We start from the raw sequence: 16,645 nt of genomic DNA, 5'->3' as shown, positions 1-16,645 counted from the left end.
TTGCATTGTATTTCTGACTCCAGGTCACAATGACCCTATGCAGTGTGGGGGCCATTCAGGATTCTGGGCAGGTTGGGTGTGGCGGTCATGATGCAGATTCTCAAGGTGTTGACATAGAAACCTTGAGATTTCCGGCATCTTCACCGTCCATTTACGTTGTAAGTAGAGCAAAGTTCAGCGTGGCCGACACACCCGGGTGGAGGGGCTCCAGAGCTTGACCTTTCGCAATACACCTGCAGCCCAAAAATACACCTAAAGGTCACTGGATCCGGTTCCTCAGGTTCGGGGTGCACCTGCTTGTCTGTGGGCGCAGGCGGAGAACTAGCAGAACAATAGAACCTCATGTGTCAATAGAAGCAGAACAATGTAACATTGACGGGTCACATGACCGCCCAGGATTAGACAGACATGGCGGCTGCACAGGTTGTCTGCAGGTTGAGTCACCAGGTCTTAGAGAGGCTGCACCTCTACCCATCAGCATACTATCCTCTATCCTCTGAGCATAGCCCCCTGTATACACATCACCAGGTACTAGAGAGGCTGCACCTCTACTCATCAGCATACTATCCTCTATCCTCTGAGCATAGCCCCCTGTATACACATCACCAGGTACTAGAGAGGCTGCACCTCTACTCATCAGCATACTATCCTCTATCCTCTGAGCATAGCCCCCTGTATACAGATCACCAGGTACTAGAGAGGCTGCACCTCTACTCATCAGCATACTATCCTCTATCCTCTGAGCATAGCCCCCTGTATACAGGTCACCAGGTACTAGAGAGGCTGCACCTCTACTCATCAGCATACTATCCTCTATCCTCTGAGCATAGCCCCCTGTATACAGGTCACCAGGTACTAGAGAGGCTGCACCTCTACCCATCAGCATACTATCCTCTATCCTTTGAGCATAGCCCCCTGTATACAGGTCACCAGGTACTAGAGAGGCTGCACCTCTACTCATCAGCATACTATCCTCTATCCTCTGAGCATAGCCCCCTGTATACAGGTCACCAGGTACTAGAGAGGCTGCACCTCTACTCATCAGCATACTATCCTCTATCCTCTGAGCATAGCCCCCTGTATACAGGTCACCAGGTACTAGAGAGGCTGCACCTCTACCCATCAGCATACTATCCTCTATCCTCTGAGCATAGCCCCCTGTATACAGGTCACCAGGTACTAGAGAGGCTGCACCTCTACTCATCAGCATACTATCCTCTATCCTCTGAGCATAGCCCCCTGTATACACATCACCAGGTACTAGAGAAGCTGCACCTCTACTCATCAGCATACTATCCTCTATCCTCTGAGCATAGCCCCCTGTATACAGATCACCAGGTACTAGAGAGGCTGCACCTCTACCCATCAGCATACTATCCTCTATCCTCTGAGCATAGCCCCCTGTATACAGGTCACCAGGTACTAGAGAGGCTGCACCTCTACTCATCAGCATACTATCCTCTATCCTCTGAGCATAGCCCCTGTATACAGGTCACCAGGTACTAGAGAGGCTGCACCTCTACCCATCAGCATACTATCCTCTATCCTCTGAGCATAGCCCCCTGTATACAGGGCACCAGGTACTAGAGAGGCTGCACCTCTACTCATCAGCATACTTTCTTCTATCCTCTGAGCATAGCCCCCTGTATACAGGTCACCAGGTACTAGAGAGACTGCACCTCTACTCATCAGCATACTATCCTCTATCCTCTGAGCATAGCCCCTGTATACAGGTCACCAGGTACTAGAGAGGCTGCACCTCTACCCATCAGCATACTATCCTCTATCCTCTGAGCATAGCCCCCTGTATACAGGTCACCAGGTACTAGAGAGGCTGCACCTCTACTCATCAGCATACTATCCTCTATCCTCTGAGCATAGCCCCCTGTATACAGGTCACCAGGTACTAGAGAGGCTGCACCTCTACCCATCAGCATACTATCCTCTATCCTCTGAGCATAGCCCCCTGTATACAGGTCACCAGGTACTAGAGAGACTGCACCTCTACTCATCAGCATACTATCCTCTATCCTCTGAGCATAGCCCCCTGTATACAGGTCACCAGGTACTAGAGAGGCTGCACCTCTACTCATCAGCATACTATCCTCTATCCTCTGAGCATAGCCCCCTGTATACAGGTCACCAGGTACTAGAGAGACTGCACCTCTACTCATCAGCATACTATCCTCTATCCTCTGAGCATAGCCCCCTGTATACAGGTCACCAGGTACTAGAGAGGCTGCACCTCTACTCATCAGCATACTGTCCTCTATCCTCTGAGCATAGCCCCCTGTATACAGGTCACCAGGTACTAGAGAGGCCGCACCTCTACTCATCAGCATACTATCCTCTATCCTCTGAGCATAGCCCCCTGTATACAGGTTACCAGGTACTAGAGAGGCTGCACCTCTACCCATCAGCATACTATCCTCTATCCTCTGAGCATAGCCCCCTGTATACAGGTCACCAGGTACTAGAGAGGCTGCACCTCTACTCATCAGCATACTATCCTCTATCCTCTGAGCATAGCCCCCTGTATACAGATCACCGGGTACTAGAGAGGCTGCACCTCTACTCATCAGCATACTATCCTCTATCCTCTGAGCATAGCCCCCTGTATACAGGTCACCGGGTACTAGAGAGGCTGCACCTCTACTCATCAGCATACTATCCTCTATCCTCTGAGCATAGCCCCTGCATACAGGTCACCGGGTACTAGAGAGGCTGCACCTCTACCCATCAGCATACTATCCTCTATCCTCTGAGCATAGCCCCCTGTATACAGGTCACCAGGTACTAGAGAGGCTGCATCTCTACTCATCAGCATACTATCCTCTATCCTCTGAGCATAGCCCCCTGTATACAGGTCACCAGGTACTAGAGAGGCTGCACCTCTACTCATCAGCATACTATCCTCTATCCTCTGAGCATAGCCCCCTGTATACAGGTCACCAGGTACTAGAGAGGCTGCACCTCTACTCATCAGCATACTATCCTCTATCCTCTGAGCATAGCCCCCTGTATACAGGGCACCAGGTACTAGAGAGGCTGCACCTCTACTCATCAGCATACTATCCTCTATCCTCTGAGCATAGCCCCCTGTATACAGGTCACCAGATACTAGAGAGGCTGCACCTCTACTCATCAGCATACTATCCTCTATCCTCTGAGCATAGCCCCCTGTATACAGGGCACCAGGTACTAGAGAGGCTGCACCTCTACTCATCAGCATACTATCCTCTATCCTCTGAGCATAGCCCCCTGTATACAGATCACCAGGTACTAGAGAGGCTGCACCTCTACTCATCAGCATACTATCCTCTATCCTCTGAGCATAGCCCCCTGTATACAGGTCACCAGGTACTAGAGAGGCCGCACCTCTACCCATCAGCATACTATCCTCTATCCTTTGAGCATAGCCCCCTGTATACAGGTCACCAGGTACTAGAGAGGCTGCACCTCTACTCATCAGCATACTATCCTCTATCCTCTGAGCATAGCCCCTGTATACAGGTCACCAGGTACTAGAGAGGCCGCACCTCTACTCATCAGCATACTATCCTCTATCCTCTGAGCATAGCCCCCTGTATACAGGTCACCAGGTACTAGAGAGGCTGCACCTCTACTCATCAGCATACTTTCCTCTATCCTCTGAGCATAGCCCCCTGTATACAGGTCACCAGGTACTAGAGAGGCTGTACCTCTACTCATCAGCATACTATCCTCTATCCTCTGAGCATAGCCCCCTGTATACAGGTCACCAGGTACTAGAGAGGCTGGACCTCTACTCATCAGCATACTATCCTCTATCCTCTGAGCATAGCCCCCTGTATACAGGTCACCAGGTACTAGAGAGGTTGTATCTCTACTCATCAGCATACCATCCTCTATCCTCTGAGCATAGCCCCCTGTATACAGGTCACCAGGTACTAGAGAGGCTGCACCTCTACTCATCAGCATACTATCCTCTATCCTCTGAGCATAGCCCCCTGTATACAGGGCACCAGGTACTAGAGAGGCTGCACCTCTACCCATCAGCATACTATCCTCTATCCTCTGAGCATAGCCCCCTGTATACAGGGCACCAGGTACTAGAGAGGCTGCACCTCTACTCATCAGCATACTATCCTCTATCCTCTGAGCATAGCCCCCTGTATACAGGTCACCAGGTACTAGAGAGGCCGCACCTCTACCCATCAGCATACTATCCTCTATCCTCTGAGCATAGCCCCCTGTATACAGGTTACCAGGTACTAGAGAGGCTGCACCTCTACTCATCAGCATACTATCCTCTATCCTCTGAGCATAGCCCCCTGTATACAGGTCACCAGGTACTAGAGAGGCTGCACCTCTACTCATCAGCATACTATCCTCTATCCTCTGAGCATAGCCCCCTGTATACAGATCACCGGGTACTAGAGAGGCTGCACCTCTACTCATCAGCATACTATCCTCTATCCTCTGAGCATAGCCCCCTGTATACAGGTCACCAGGTACTAGAGAGGCTGCACCTCTACTCATCAGCATACTATCCTCTATCCTCTGAGCATAGCCCCCTGTATACAGGTCACCGGGTACTAGAGAGGCTGCACCTCTACTCATCAGCATACTATCCTCTATCCTCTGAGCATAGCCCCCTGTATACAGGTTACCAGGTACTAGAGAGGCTGCACCTCTACTCATCAGCATACTATCCTCTATCCTCTGAGCATAGCCCCCTGTATACAGGTCACCAGGTACTAGAGAGGCTGCATCTCTACTCATCAGCATACTATCCTCTATCCTCTGAGCATAGCCCCCTGTATACAGGTCACCAGGTACTAGAGAGGCTGCACCTCTACTCATCAGCATACTATCCTCTATCCTCTGAGCATAGCCCCCTGTATACAGGTCACCGGGTACTAGAGAGGCTGCACCTCTACTCATCAGCATACTATCCTCTATCCTCTGAGCATAGCCCCCTGTATACAGAGCACCAGGTACTAGAGAGGCTGCATCTCTACTCATCAGCATACTATCCTCTATCCTCTGAGCATAGCCCCCTGTATACAGGTCACCAGGTACTAGAGAGGCTGCATCTCTACTCATCAGCATACTATCCTCTATCCTCTGAGCATAGCCCCCTGTATACAGGTCACCAGGTACTAGAGAGGCTGCACCTCTACTCATCAGCATACTATCCTCTATCCTCTGAGCATAGCCCCCTGTATACAGGTCACCAGGTACTAGAGAGGCTGCACCTCTACTCATCAGCATACTATCCTCTATCCTCTGAGCATAGCCCCCTGTATACAGGTCACCAGGTACTAGAGAGGGTGCACCTCTACTCATCAGCATACTATCCTCTATCCTCTGAGCATAGCCCCCTGTATACAGGTCACCGGGTACTAGAGAGGCTGCACCTCTACTCATCAGCATACTATCCTCTATCCTCTGAGCATAGCCCCCTGTATACAGAGCACCAGGTACTAGAGAGGCTGCACCTCTACTCATCAGCATACTATCCTCTATCCTCTGAGCATAGCCCCCTGTATACAGAGCACCAGGTACTAGAGAGGCTGCACCTCTACTCATCAGCATACTATCCTCTATCCTCTGAGCATAGCCCCCTGTATACAGGTCACCGGGTACTAGAGAGGCTGCACCTCTACTCATCAGCATACTATCCTCTATCCTCTGAGCATAGCCCCCTGTATACAGGGCACCAGGTACTAGAGAGGCTGCACCTCTACTCATCAGCATACTATCCTCTATCCTCTGAGCATAGCCCCCTGTATACAGGTCACCAGGTACTAGAGAGGCTGCACCTCTACCCATCAGCATACTATCCTCTATCCTCTGAGCATAGCCCCCTGTATACAGAGCACCAGGTACTAGAGAGGCTGCATCTCTACTCATCAGCATACTATCCTCTATCCTCTGAGCATAGCCCCCCGTATACAGGTCACCAGGTACTAGAGAGGCTGCATCTCTACTCATCAGCATACTATCCTCTATCCTCTGAGCATAGCCCCCTGTATACAGGTCACCAGGTACTAGAGAGGGTGCACCTCTACCCATCAGCATACTATCCTCTATCCTCTGAGCATAGCCCCTGTATACAGGTCACCAGGTACTAGAGAGGCTTCACCTCTACTCATCAGCATACTATCCTCTATCCTCTGAGCATAGCCCCTGTATACAGGTCACCAGGTACTAGAGAGGCTGCACCTCTACTCATCAGCATACTATCCTCTATCCTCTGAGCATAGCCCCCTGTATACAGGTCACCAGGTACTAGAGAGGCTGCACCTCTACTCATCAGCATACTATCCTCTATCCTCTGAGCATAGCCCCCTGTATACAGGTCACCAGGTACTAGAGAGGCTGCACCTCTACTCATCAGCATACTATCCTCTATCCTCTGAGCATAGCCCCCTGTATACAGGTTACCAGGTACTAGAGAGGCTGCACCTCTACTCATCAGCATACTATCCTCTATCCTCTGAGCATAGCCCCCTGTATACAGATCACCGGGTACTAGAGAGGCTGCACCTCTACCCATCAGCATACTATCCTCTATCCTCTGAGCATAGCCCCCTGTATACAGGTCACCAGGTACTAGAGAGGCTGCATCTCTACTCATCAGCATACTATCCTCTATCCTCTGAGCATAGCCCCCTGTATACAGGTCACCAGGTACTAGAGAGGCTGCACCTCTACTCATCAGCATACTATCCTCTATCCTCTGAGCATAGCCCCCTGTATACAGGTCACCAGGTACTAGAGAGGCTGCACCTCTACTCATCAGCATACTATCCTCTATCCTCTGAGCATAGCCCCCTGTATACAGGTCACCAGGTACTAGAGAGGCTGCACCTCTACCCATCAGCATACTATCCTCTATCCTCTGAGCATAGCCCCCTGTATACAGGTCACCAGGTACTAGAGAGGCTGCACCTCTACTCATCAGCATACTATCCTCTATCCTCTGAGCATAGCCCCCTGTATACAGATCACCAGGTACTAGAGAGGCTGCACCTCTACTCATCAGCATACTATCCTCTATCCTCTGAGCATAGCCCCCTGTATACAGGTCACCAGGTACTAGAGAGGCCGCACCTCTACCCATCAGCATACTATCCTCTATCCTTTGAGCATAGCCCCCTGTATACAGGTCACCAGGTACTAGAGAGGCTGCACCTCTACTCATCAGCATACTATCCTCTATCCTCTGAGCATAGCCCCTGTATACAGGTCACCAGGTACTAGAGAGGCCGCACCTCTACTCATCAGCATACTATCCTCTATCCTCTGAGCATAGCCCCCTGTATACAGGTCACCAGGTACTAGAGAGGCTGCACCTCTACTCATCAGCATACTTTCCTCTATCCTCTGAGCATAGCCCCCTGTATACAGGTCACCAGGTACTAGAGAGGCTGTACCTCTACTCATCAGCATACTATCCTCTATCCTCTGAGCATAGCCCCCTGTATACAGGTCACCAGGTACTAGAGAGGCTGGACCTCTACTCATCAGCATACTATCCTCTATCCTCTGAGCATAGCCCCCTGTATACAGGTCACCAGGTACTAGAGAGGTTGTATCTCTACTCATCAGCATACCATCCTCTATCCTCTGAGCATAGCCCCCTGTATACAGGTCACCAGGTACTAGAGAGGCTGCACCTCTACCCATCAGCATACTATCCTCTATCCTCTGAGCATAGCCCCCTGTATACAGGTCACCAGGTACTAGAGAGGCCGCACCTCTACCCATCAGCATACTATCCTCTATCCTCTGAGCATAGCCCCCTGTATACAGGTTACCAGGTACTAGAGAGGCTGCACCTCTACTCATCAGCATACTATCCTCTATCCTCTGAGCATAGCCCCCTGTATACAGGGCACCAGGTACTAGAGAGGCTGCACCTCTACCCATCAGCATACTATCCTCTATCCTCTGAGCATAGCCCCCTGTATACAGGTCACCAGGTACTAGAGAGGCCGCACCTCTACCCATCAGCATACTATCCTCTATCCTCTGAGCATAGCCCCCTGTATACAGGTTACCAGGTACTAGAGAGGCTGCACCTCTACTCATCAGCATACTATCCTCTATCCTCTGAGCATAGCCCCCTGTATACAGGTCACCAGGTACTAGAGAGGCTGCACCTCTACTCATCAGCATACTATCCTCTATCCTCTGAGCATAGCCCCCTGTATACAGATCACCGGGTACTAGAGAGGCTGCACCTCTACTCATCAGCATACTATCCTCTATCCTCTGAGCATAGCCCCCTGTATACAGGTCACCAGGTACTAGAGAGGCTGCACCTCTACTCATCAGCATACTATCCTCTGTCCTCTGAGCATAGCCCCCTGTATACAGGTTACCAGGTACTAGAGAGGCTGCACCTCTACTCATCAGCATACTATCCTCTATCCTCTGAGCATAGCCCCCTGTATACAGGTCACCAGGTACTAGAGAGGCCGCACCTCTACCCATCAGCATACTATCCTCTATCCTCTGAGCATAGCCCCCTGTATACAGGTCACCAGGTACTAGAGAGGCTGGACCTCTACTCATCAGCATACTATCCTCTGTCCTCTGAGCATAGCCCCCTGTATACACATCACCAGGTACTAGAGAGGCCGCACCTCTACTCATCAGCATACTATCCTCTATCCTCTGAGCATAGCCCCCTGTATACAGGGCACCAGGTACTAGAGAGGCTGCACCTCTACTCATCAGCATACTATCCTCTATCCTCTGAGCATAGCCCCCTGTATACAGGTCACCAGGTACTAGAGAGGCTGCACCTCTACCCATCAGCATACTATCCTCTATCCTCTGAGCATAGCCCCCTGTATACAGATCACCAGGTACTAGAGAAGCTGCACCTCTACCCATCAGCATACTATCCTCTATCCTCTGAGCATAGCCCCCTGTATACAGGTCACCAGGTACTAGAGAGGCTGCACCTCTACTCATCAGCATACTATCCTCTATCCTCTGAGCATAGCCCCCTGTATACAGGTTACCAGGTACTAGAGAAGCTGCACCTCTACCCATCAGCATACTATCCTCTATCCTCTGAGCATAGCCCCCTGTATACAGATCACCAGGTACTAGAGAAGCTGCACCTCTACCCATCAGCATACTATCCTCTATCCTCTGAGCATAGCCCCCTGTATACAGGTCACCAGGTACTAGAGAGGCTGCACCTCTACCCATCAGCATACTATCCTCTATCCTCTGAGCATAGCCCCCTGTATACAGATCACCAGGTACTAGAGAAGCTGCACCTGTACCCATCAGCATACTATCCTCTATCCTCTGAGCATAGCCCCCTGTATACAGGTCACCAGGTACTAGAGAGGCTGCACCTCTACTCATCAGCATACTATCCTCTATCCTCTGAGCATAGCCCCCTGTATACAGGTCACCGGGTACTAGAGAGGCTGCACCTCTACTCATCAGCATACTATCCTCTATCCTCTGAGCATAGCCCCCTGTATACAGGTCACCGGGTACTAGAGAGGCTGCACCTCTACTCATCAGCATACTATCCTCTATCCTCTGAGCATAGCCCCCTGTATACAGGGCACCAGGTACTAGAGAGGCTGCACCTCTACCCATCAGCATACTATCCTCTATCCTCTGAGCATAGCCCCTGTATACAGGTCACCAGGTACTAGAGAGGCTGCACCTCTACCCATCAGCATACTATCCTCTATCCTCTGAGCATAGCCCCTGTATACAGGTCACCAGGTACTAGAGAGGCCGCACCTCTACCCATCAGCATACTATCCTCTATCCTCTGAGCATAGCCCCCTGTATACAGGTCACCAGGTACTAGAGAGGCTGCACCTCTACTCATCAGCATACTGTCCTCTATCCTCTGAGCATAGCCCCCTGTATACAGGTCACCGGGTACTAGAGAGGCTGCACCTCTACTCATCAGCATACTATCCTCTATCCTCTGAGCATAGCCCCCTGTATACAGGTCACCAGGTACTAGAGAGGCTGCACCTCTACTCATCAGCATACTATCCTCTATCCTCTGAGCATAGCCCCCTGTATACAGATCACCGGGTACTAGAGAGCCTGCACCTCTACCCATCAGCATACTATCCTCTATCCTCTGAGCATAGCCCCCTGTATACAGGTCACCAGGTACTAGAGAAGCTGCACCTCTACCCATCAGCATACTATTCTCTATCCTCTGAGCATAGCCCCCTGTATACAGGTCACCAGGTACTAGAGAGGCTGCACCTCTACTCATCAGCATACTATCCTCTATCCTCTGAGCATAGGCCCCTGTATACAGGTAACCAGGTACTAGAGAGGCTTCACCTCTACTCATCAGCATACTATCCTCTATCCTCTGAGCATAGCCCCCTGTATACAGGTCACCAGGTACTAGAGAGGCTGCACCTCTACTCATCAGCATACTTTCCTCTATCCTCTGAGCATAGCCCCCTGTATACAGGTCACCAGGTACTAGAGAGGCCGCACCTCTACCCATCAGCATACTATCCTCTATCCTCTGAGCATAGCCCCCTGTATACAGGTCACCAGGTACTAGAGAGGCTGCACCTCTACTCATCAGCATACTATCCTCTATCCTCTGAGCATAGCCCCCTGTATACAGGTCACCAGGTACTAGAGAGGCTGCACCTCTACTCATCAGCATACTATCCTCTATCCTCTGAGCATAGCCCCCTGTATACAGGTCACCAGGTACTAGAGAGGGTGCACCTCTACTCATCAGCATACTATCCTCTATCCTCTGAGCATAGCCCCCTGTATACAGGTCACCGGGTACTAGAGAGGCTGCACCTCTACTCATCAGCATACTATCCTCTATCCTCTGAGCATAGCCCCCTGTATACAGGTTACCAGGTACTAGAGAGGCTGCACCTCTACTCATCAGCATACTATCCTCTATCCTCTGAGCATAGCCCCCTGTATACAGGTCACCAGGTACTAGAGAGGCTGCATCTCTACTCATCAGCATACTATCCTCTATCCTCTGAGCATAGCCCCCTGTATACAGGTCACCAGGTACTAGAGAGGCTGCACCTCTACTCATCAGCATACTATCCTCTATCCTCTGAGCATAGCCCCCTGTATACAGGTCACCAGGTACTAGAGAGGCTGCATCTCTACTCATCAGCATACTATCCTCTATCCTCTGAGCATAGCCCCCTGTATACAGGTCACCAGGTACTAGAGAGGCTGCACCTCTACTCATCAGCATACTATCCTCTATCCTCTGAGCATAGCCCCCTGTATACAGGTCACCGGGTACTAGAGAGGCTGCACCTCTACTCATCAGCATACTATCCTCTATCCTCTGAGCATAGCCCCCTGTATACAGAGCACCAGGTACTAGAGAGGCTGCACCTCTACTCATCAGCATACTATCCTCTATCCTCTGAGCATAGCCCCCTGTATACAGAGCACCAGGTACTAGAGAGGCTGCACCTCTACTCATCAGCATACTATCCTCTATCCTCTGAGCATAGCCCCCTGTATACAGGTCACCGGGTACTAGAGAGGCTGCACCTCTACTCATCAGCATACTATCCTCTATCCTCTGAGCATAGCCCCCTGTATACAGGGCACCAGGTACTAGAGAGGCTGCACCTCTACTCATCAGCATACTATCCTCTATCCTCTGAGCATAGCCCCCTGTATACAGGTCACCAGGTACTAGAGAGGCTGCACCTCTACCCATCAGCATACTATCCTCTATCCTCTGAGCATAGCCCCCTGTATACAGAGCACCAGGTACTAGAGAGGCTGCATCTCTACTCATCAGCATACTATCCTCTATCCTCTGAGCATAGCCCCCCGTATACAGGTCACCAGGTACTAGAGAGGCTGCATCTCTACTCATCAGCATACTATCCTCTATCCTCTGAGCATAGCCCCCTGTATACAGGTCACCAGGTACTAGAGAGGGTGCACCTCTACCCATCAGCATACTATCCTCTATCCTCTGAGCATAGCCCCTGTATACAGGTCACCAGGTACTAGAGAGGCTTCACCTCTACTCATCAGCATACTATCCTCTATCCTCTGAGCATAGCCCCTGTATACAGGTCACCAGGTACTAGAGAGGCTGCACCTCTACTCATCAGCATACTATCCTCTATCCTCTGAGCATAGCCCCCTGTATACAGGTCACCAGGTACTAGAGAGGCTGCACCTCTACTCATCAGCATACTATCCTCTATCCTCTGAGCATAGCCCCCTGTATACAGGTCACCAGGTACTAGAGAGGCTGCACCTCTACTCATCAGCATACTATCCTCTATCCTCTGAGCATAGCCCCCTGTATACAGGTCACCAGGTACTAGAGAGGCTGCACCTCTACTCATCAGCATACTATCCTCTATCCTCTGAGCATAGCCCCCTGTATACAGGTCACCAGGTACTAGAGAGGCTGCACCTCTACCCATCAGCATACTATCCTCTATCCTCTGAGCATAGCCCCCTGTATACAGGTCACCAGGTACTAGAGAGGCTGCACCTCTACTCATCAGCATACTATCCTCTATCCTCTGAGCATAGCCCCCTGTATACAGGTCACCGGGTACTAGAGAGGCTGCACCTCTACTCATCAGCATACTATCCTCTATCCTCTGAGCATAGCCCCCTGTATACACATCACCAGGTACTAGAGAGGCTGCACCTCTACCCATCAGCATACTATCCTCTATCCTCTGAGCATAGCCCCCTGTATACAGGTCACCAGGTACTAGAGAGGCTGCACCTCTACTCATCTGCATACTATCCTCTATCCTCTGAGCATAGCCCCCTGTATACAGGTCACCAGGTACTAGAGAGGCTGCACCTCTACTCATCAGCATACTATCCTCTATCCTCTGAGCATAGCCCCCTGTATACAGGTCACCAGGTACTAGAGAGGCTGCACCTCTACTCATCAGCATACTTTCCTCTATCCTCTGAGCATAGCCCCCTGTATACAGGTCACCAGGTACTAGAGAGGCTGCACCTCTACTCATCAGCATACTATCCTCTATCCTCTGAGCATAGCCCCCTGTATACAGGTCACCGGGTACTAGAGAGGCTGCACCTCTACTCATCAGCATACTATCCTCTATCCTCTGAGCATAGCCCCCTGTATACAGGTAACCGGGTACTAGAGAGGCTGCACCTCTACTCATCAGCATACTATCCTCTATCCTCTGAGCATAGCCCCCTGTATACAGGTCACCAGGTACTAGAGAGGCTGCACCTCTACTCATCAGCATACTATCCTCTATCCTCTGAGCATAGCCCCCTGTATACAGGTCACCAGGTACTAGAGAGTCTGCACCTCTACTCATCAGCATACTATCCTCTATCCTCTGAGCATAGCCCCCTGTATACAGGTCACCAGGTACTAGAGAGGCTGCACCTCTACTCATCAGCATACTATCCTCTATCCTCTGAGCATAGCCCCCTGTATACAGGTCACCAGGTACTAGAGAGGCTGCACCTCTACTCATCAGCATACTATCCTCTATCCTCTGAGCATAGCCCCCTGTATACAGGTCACCAGGTACTAGAGAGGCTGCACCTCTACTCATCAGCATACTATCCTCTATCCTCTGAGCATAGCCCCCTGTATACAGGTCACCAGGTACTAGAGAGGCTGCACCTCTACTCATCAGCATACTATCCTCTATCCTCTGAGCAGGGAGCTGTGTGATAAGAGGACCCGTCATGGCGGGGATCGGAGCCTCTGAGCCTAATGGGAGTTGTAGTGCTCTGCATCCTTGGTTTCCAGGTGCTCATGTCTACGGAATGTGTAATCCTCCATAAACAGACTCCGTGGCCTGGACCCTCAGCGGGACACGTGACCAGGTGCCACCCTCATACCCAGTGACCGGTGGCCATATAGGTCTGGGATCCCCCTATAAACACCGGTGTGACCCCAGCCAGAATCTGTCACTATCCATCCAGGCTCCAGGCTGTGCAGCTTACACTGGAGACAATAGTAACAAACCCTCAGCTCAGATCTCTGTACTGTCTGCAGCCTGTGCATAGTCATTACTGTGTAAGCTAAAAGGTCTGGACTAGAGATTGATACATTGTAACAGACCTTCACCGAGTTATTCTTGCTCTCAGCTGACAGTTTGTTACAATTGTATCCAGTCTAGACTATGACCTGGGAGCCTGGACTTACACACTGATACATTGTAGAAACCTGTAACAGCTAGTGTTGCTCTCAGCTGAGGTTTTGTTACAGTTGCATTTAGGCCGGATCTAGCTCCAGTCCAGGTTACTTCACCTGTCTATAAGATTTTGCAGCATTTTGATCCTCTTATCACTTTAAGCAGAACTACAACTCCCAGTATTCCCAGATAGCCCGTAGCACCTGCATTGGATTGGCACAGGTATAGCTGATGCGGTGCCAGAGCGGCCAGCGTGTGCCCAGAGCCCACCCCGGGTCATATCAGCTCTAAGGTTACTACCCGGGAAGGAAGTGACCATTTCCTCTGACTACATCACTACAGCAACAGACACCCGGCCCCCACACCACAACCACACATGTCTACTACTGCAACGATACACTGTAACAAAAACTGCTGCAGGATCAGTAATGTCATGTATATACACAGTGACTGCACCAGCAGCAGAATAGTGAGTGCAGCTCTGGGTATAATACAGGATGTAACTCAGGATCAGTACAGGATAAGTAATGTCATGTATGTACACAGTGACTGCACCAGCAGCAGAATAGTGAGTGCAGCTCTGGGGTATAATACAGGATGTAACTCAGGATCAGTACAGGATAAGTAATGTCATGTATGTACACAGTGACTGCACCAGCAGCAGAATAGTGAGTGCAGCTCTGGAGTATAATACAGGATGTAACTCAGGATCAGTACAGGATAAGTAATGTCATGTATGTACACAGTGACTGCACCAGCAGCAGAATAGTGAGTGCAGCTCTGGAGTATAATACAGGATGTAACTCAGGATCAGTACAGGATAAGTAATGTCATGTATGTACACAGTGACTGCACCACCAGCAGAATAGTGAGTGTAGCTCTGGGGTATAATACAGGATGTAACTCAGGATCAGTACAGGGTAAGTAATGTCATGTATGTACACAGTGACTGCACCAGCAGCAGAATAGTGAGTGCAGCTCTGGAGTATAATACAGGATGTAACTCAGGATCAGTACAGGATAAGTAATGTCATGTATGTACACAGTGACTGCACCAGCAGCAGAATAGTGAGTGCAGCTCTGGGGTATAATACAGGATGTAACTCAGGATCAGTACAGGATAAGTAATGTCATGTATGTACACAGTGACTGCACCAGCAGCAGAATAGTGAGTGCAGCTCTGTAACTACAGGATGTAACTCGCATTCTTGGATAAATTATTTATATAAATAGTGACAATAACCTTAATATTTAGATTATTAACCCCTCACTTATGTCATTATCTTCAGCAGATTCCTAAGCGGAAACTGGAGGTTCACAAAGTCTCATTGTCTGTGCTGCTGGAGGACAATATCTCCTGCTCCATCTGTTCCTGATCCTGTGCGGCAGTTATATTTATTGTAAGGTTAGCTACATCCTCAAGGGGGCGCTATCCCTGGCTGGGATTGACTGCCAGCCAGAGTTGTCATAGGGCAGTGGTGGCGAACCTATGGCACGGGTGCCAGAGGTGGCACTCAGAGCCATTTCTGTGGTCACTCAGACCATCACCTCAGGACAGAGTTTACCATATAGGACCAAATCCTGCAGTCTCCGGCAACTTAAGAGATACTGTTTTAAAGCGACATTTCATTGGCTGTTTGTAACTGCGAGAAAAGTGAGAGGCTGTTGACAGAACTGCAATGTCTTTGGAGGTCCCCCTGCTGGACCCACCATTCTCATTCTACAGAGAGACCCCAGAGAGAAGCTACAATGAGAGTCTGCATTTGCCCTTCTTTCAACTGTATTGGTGGCCTCAGGAAGAATTGAGGAAGAACAGATAGCATTAAGTTACTCCTTAAATTGCTGTGTTGGCACTTCACAGTAATTAAGTGGATTTTAGTTGTAGCTTGGGCACTCGGTCTGTAAAAGGTTCGCCATCACTGTCATAGGGTCACACTCTCTTCCTGTGATGGACAGGAGTGAGATGACCCCAGGTGCCTACAGGTATATGATGACCATGTTGCCCTAGAGGGAGGGGATACGGTCCATTGTCTGATTCTGGGTATAATATGGACGCCATCTACATGTAACCGCAGCAGCTGTGATGTCACAGATTGGTGATGATGTCGCTGGGTGCAGGGCTGTGATGTCACAGATTGGTGATGATGTCGCTGGGTGCTGGGCTGTGATGTCACAGATTGGTGATGATGTCACTGGGTGCTGGGCTGTTATGTCACAGATTGGTGATGATCTCGCTGGGTGCAGGGCTGTTATGTCACAGATTGGTGATGATGTCGCTGGGTGCAGGGCTGTTATGTCACAGATTGGTGATGATGTCGCTGGGTGCAGGGCTGTGATGTCACAGATTGGTGATGATGTCGCTGGGTGCAGGGCTGTGATGTCACAGATTGGTGATGATGTCGCTGGGTGCTGGGCTGTGATGTCACAGATTGGTGATGATGTCGCTGGGTGCTGGGCTGTGATGTCACAGA

The 16,645-nt window shown here is 50.2% G+C and overlaps 1 protein-coding gene across 2 annotated transcripts in view; it reads left to right on the top strand.

Moving 5' to 3' along the window:
• The window catches only part of NBEAL2 (neurobeachin like 2), a 142,620-nt gene that overhangs the window by 10,659 nt on the left and 115,316 nt on the right, over positions 1-16,645 (top strand). The window lies entirely within an intron of this gene.

Source organism: Engystomops pustulosus, chromosome 5, assembly GCF_040894005.1.
Source record: "Engystomops pustulosus chromosome 5, aEngPut4.maternal, whole genome shotgun sequence".
Lineage (NCBI taxonomy): Eukaryota > Metazoa > Chordata > Amphibia > Anura > Leptodactylidae > Engystomops > Engystomops pustulosus.
This window is presented reverse-complemented; position numbering and strand designations above follow the sequence as displayed.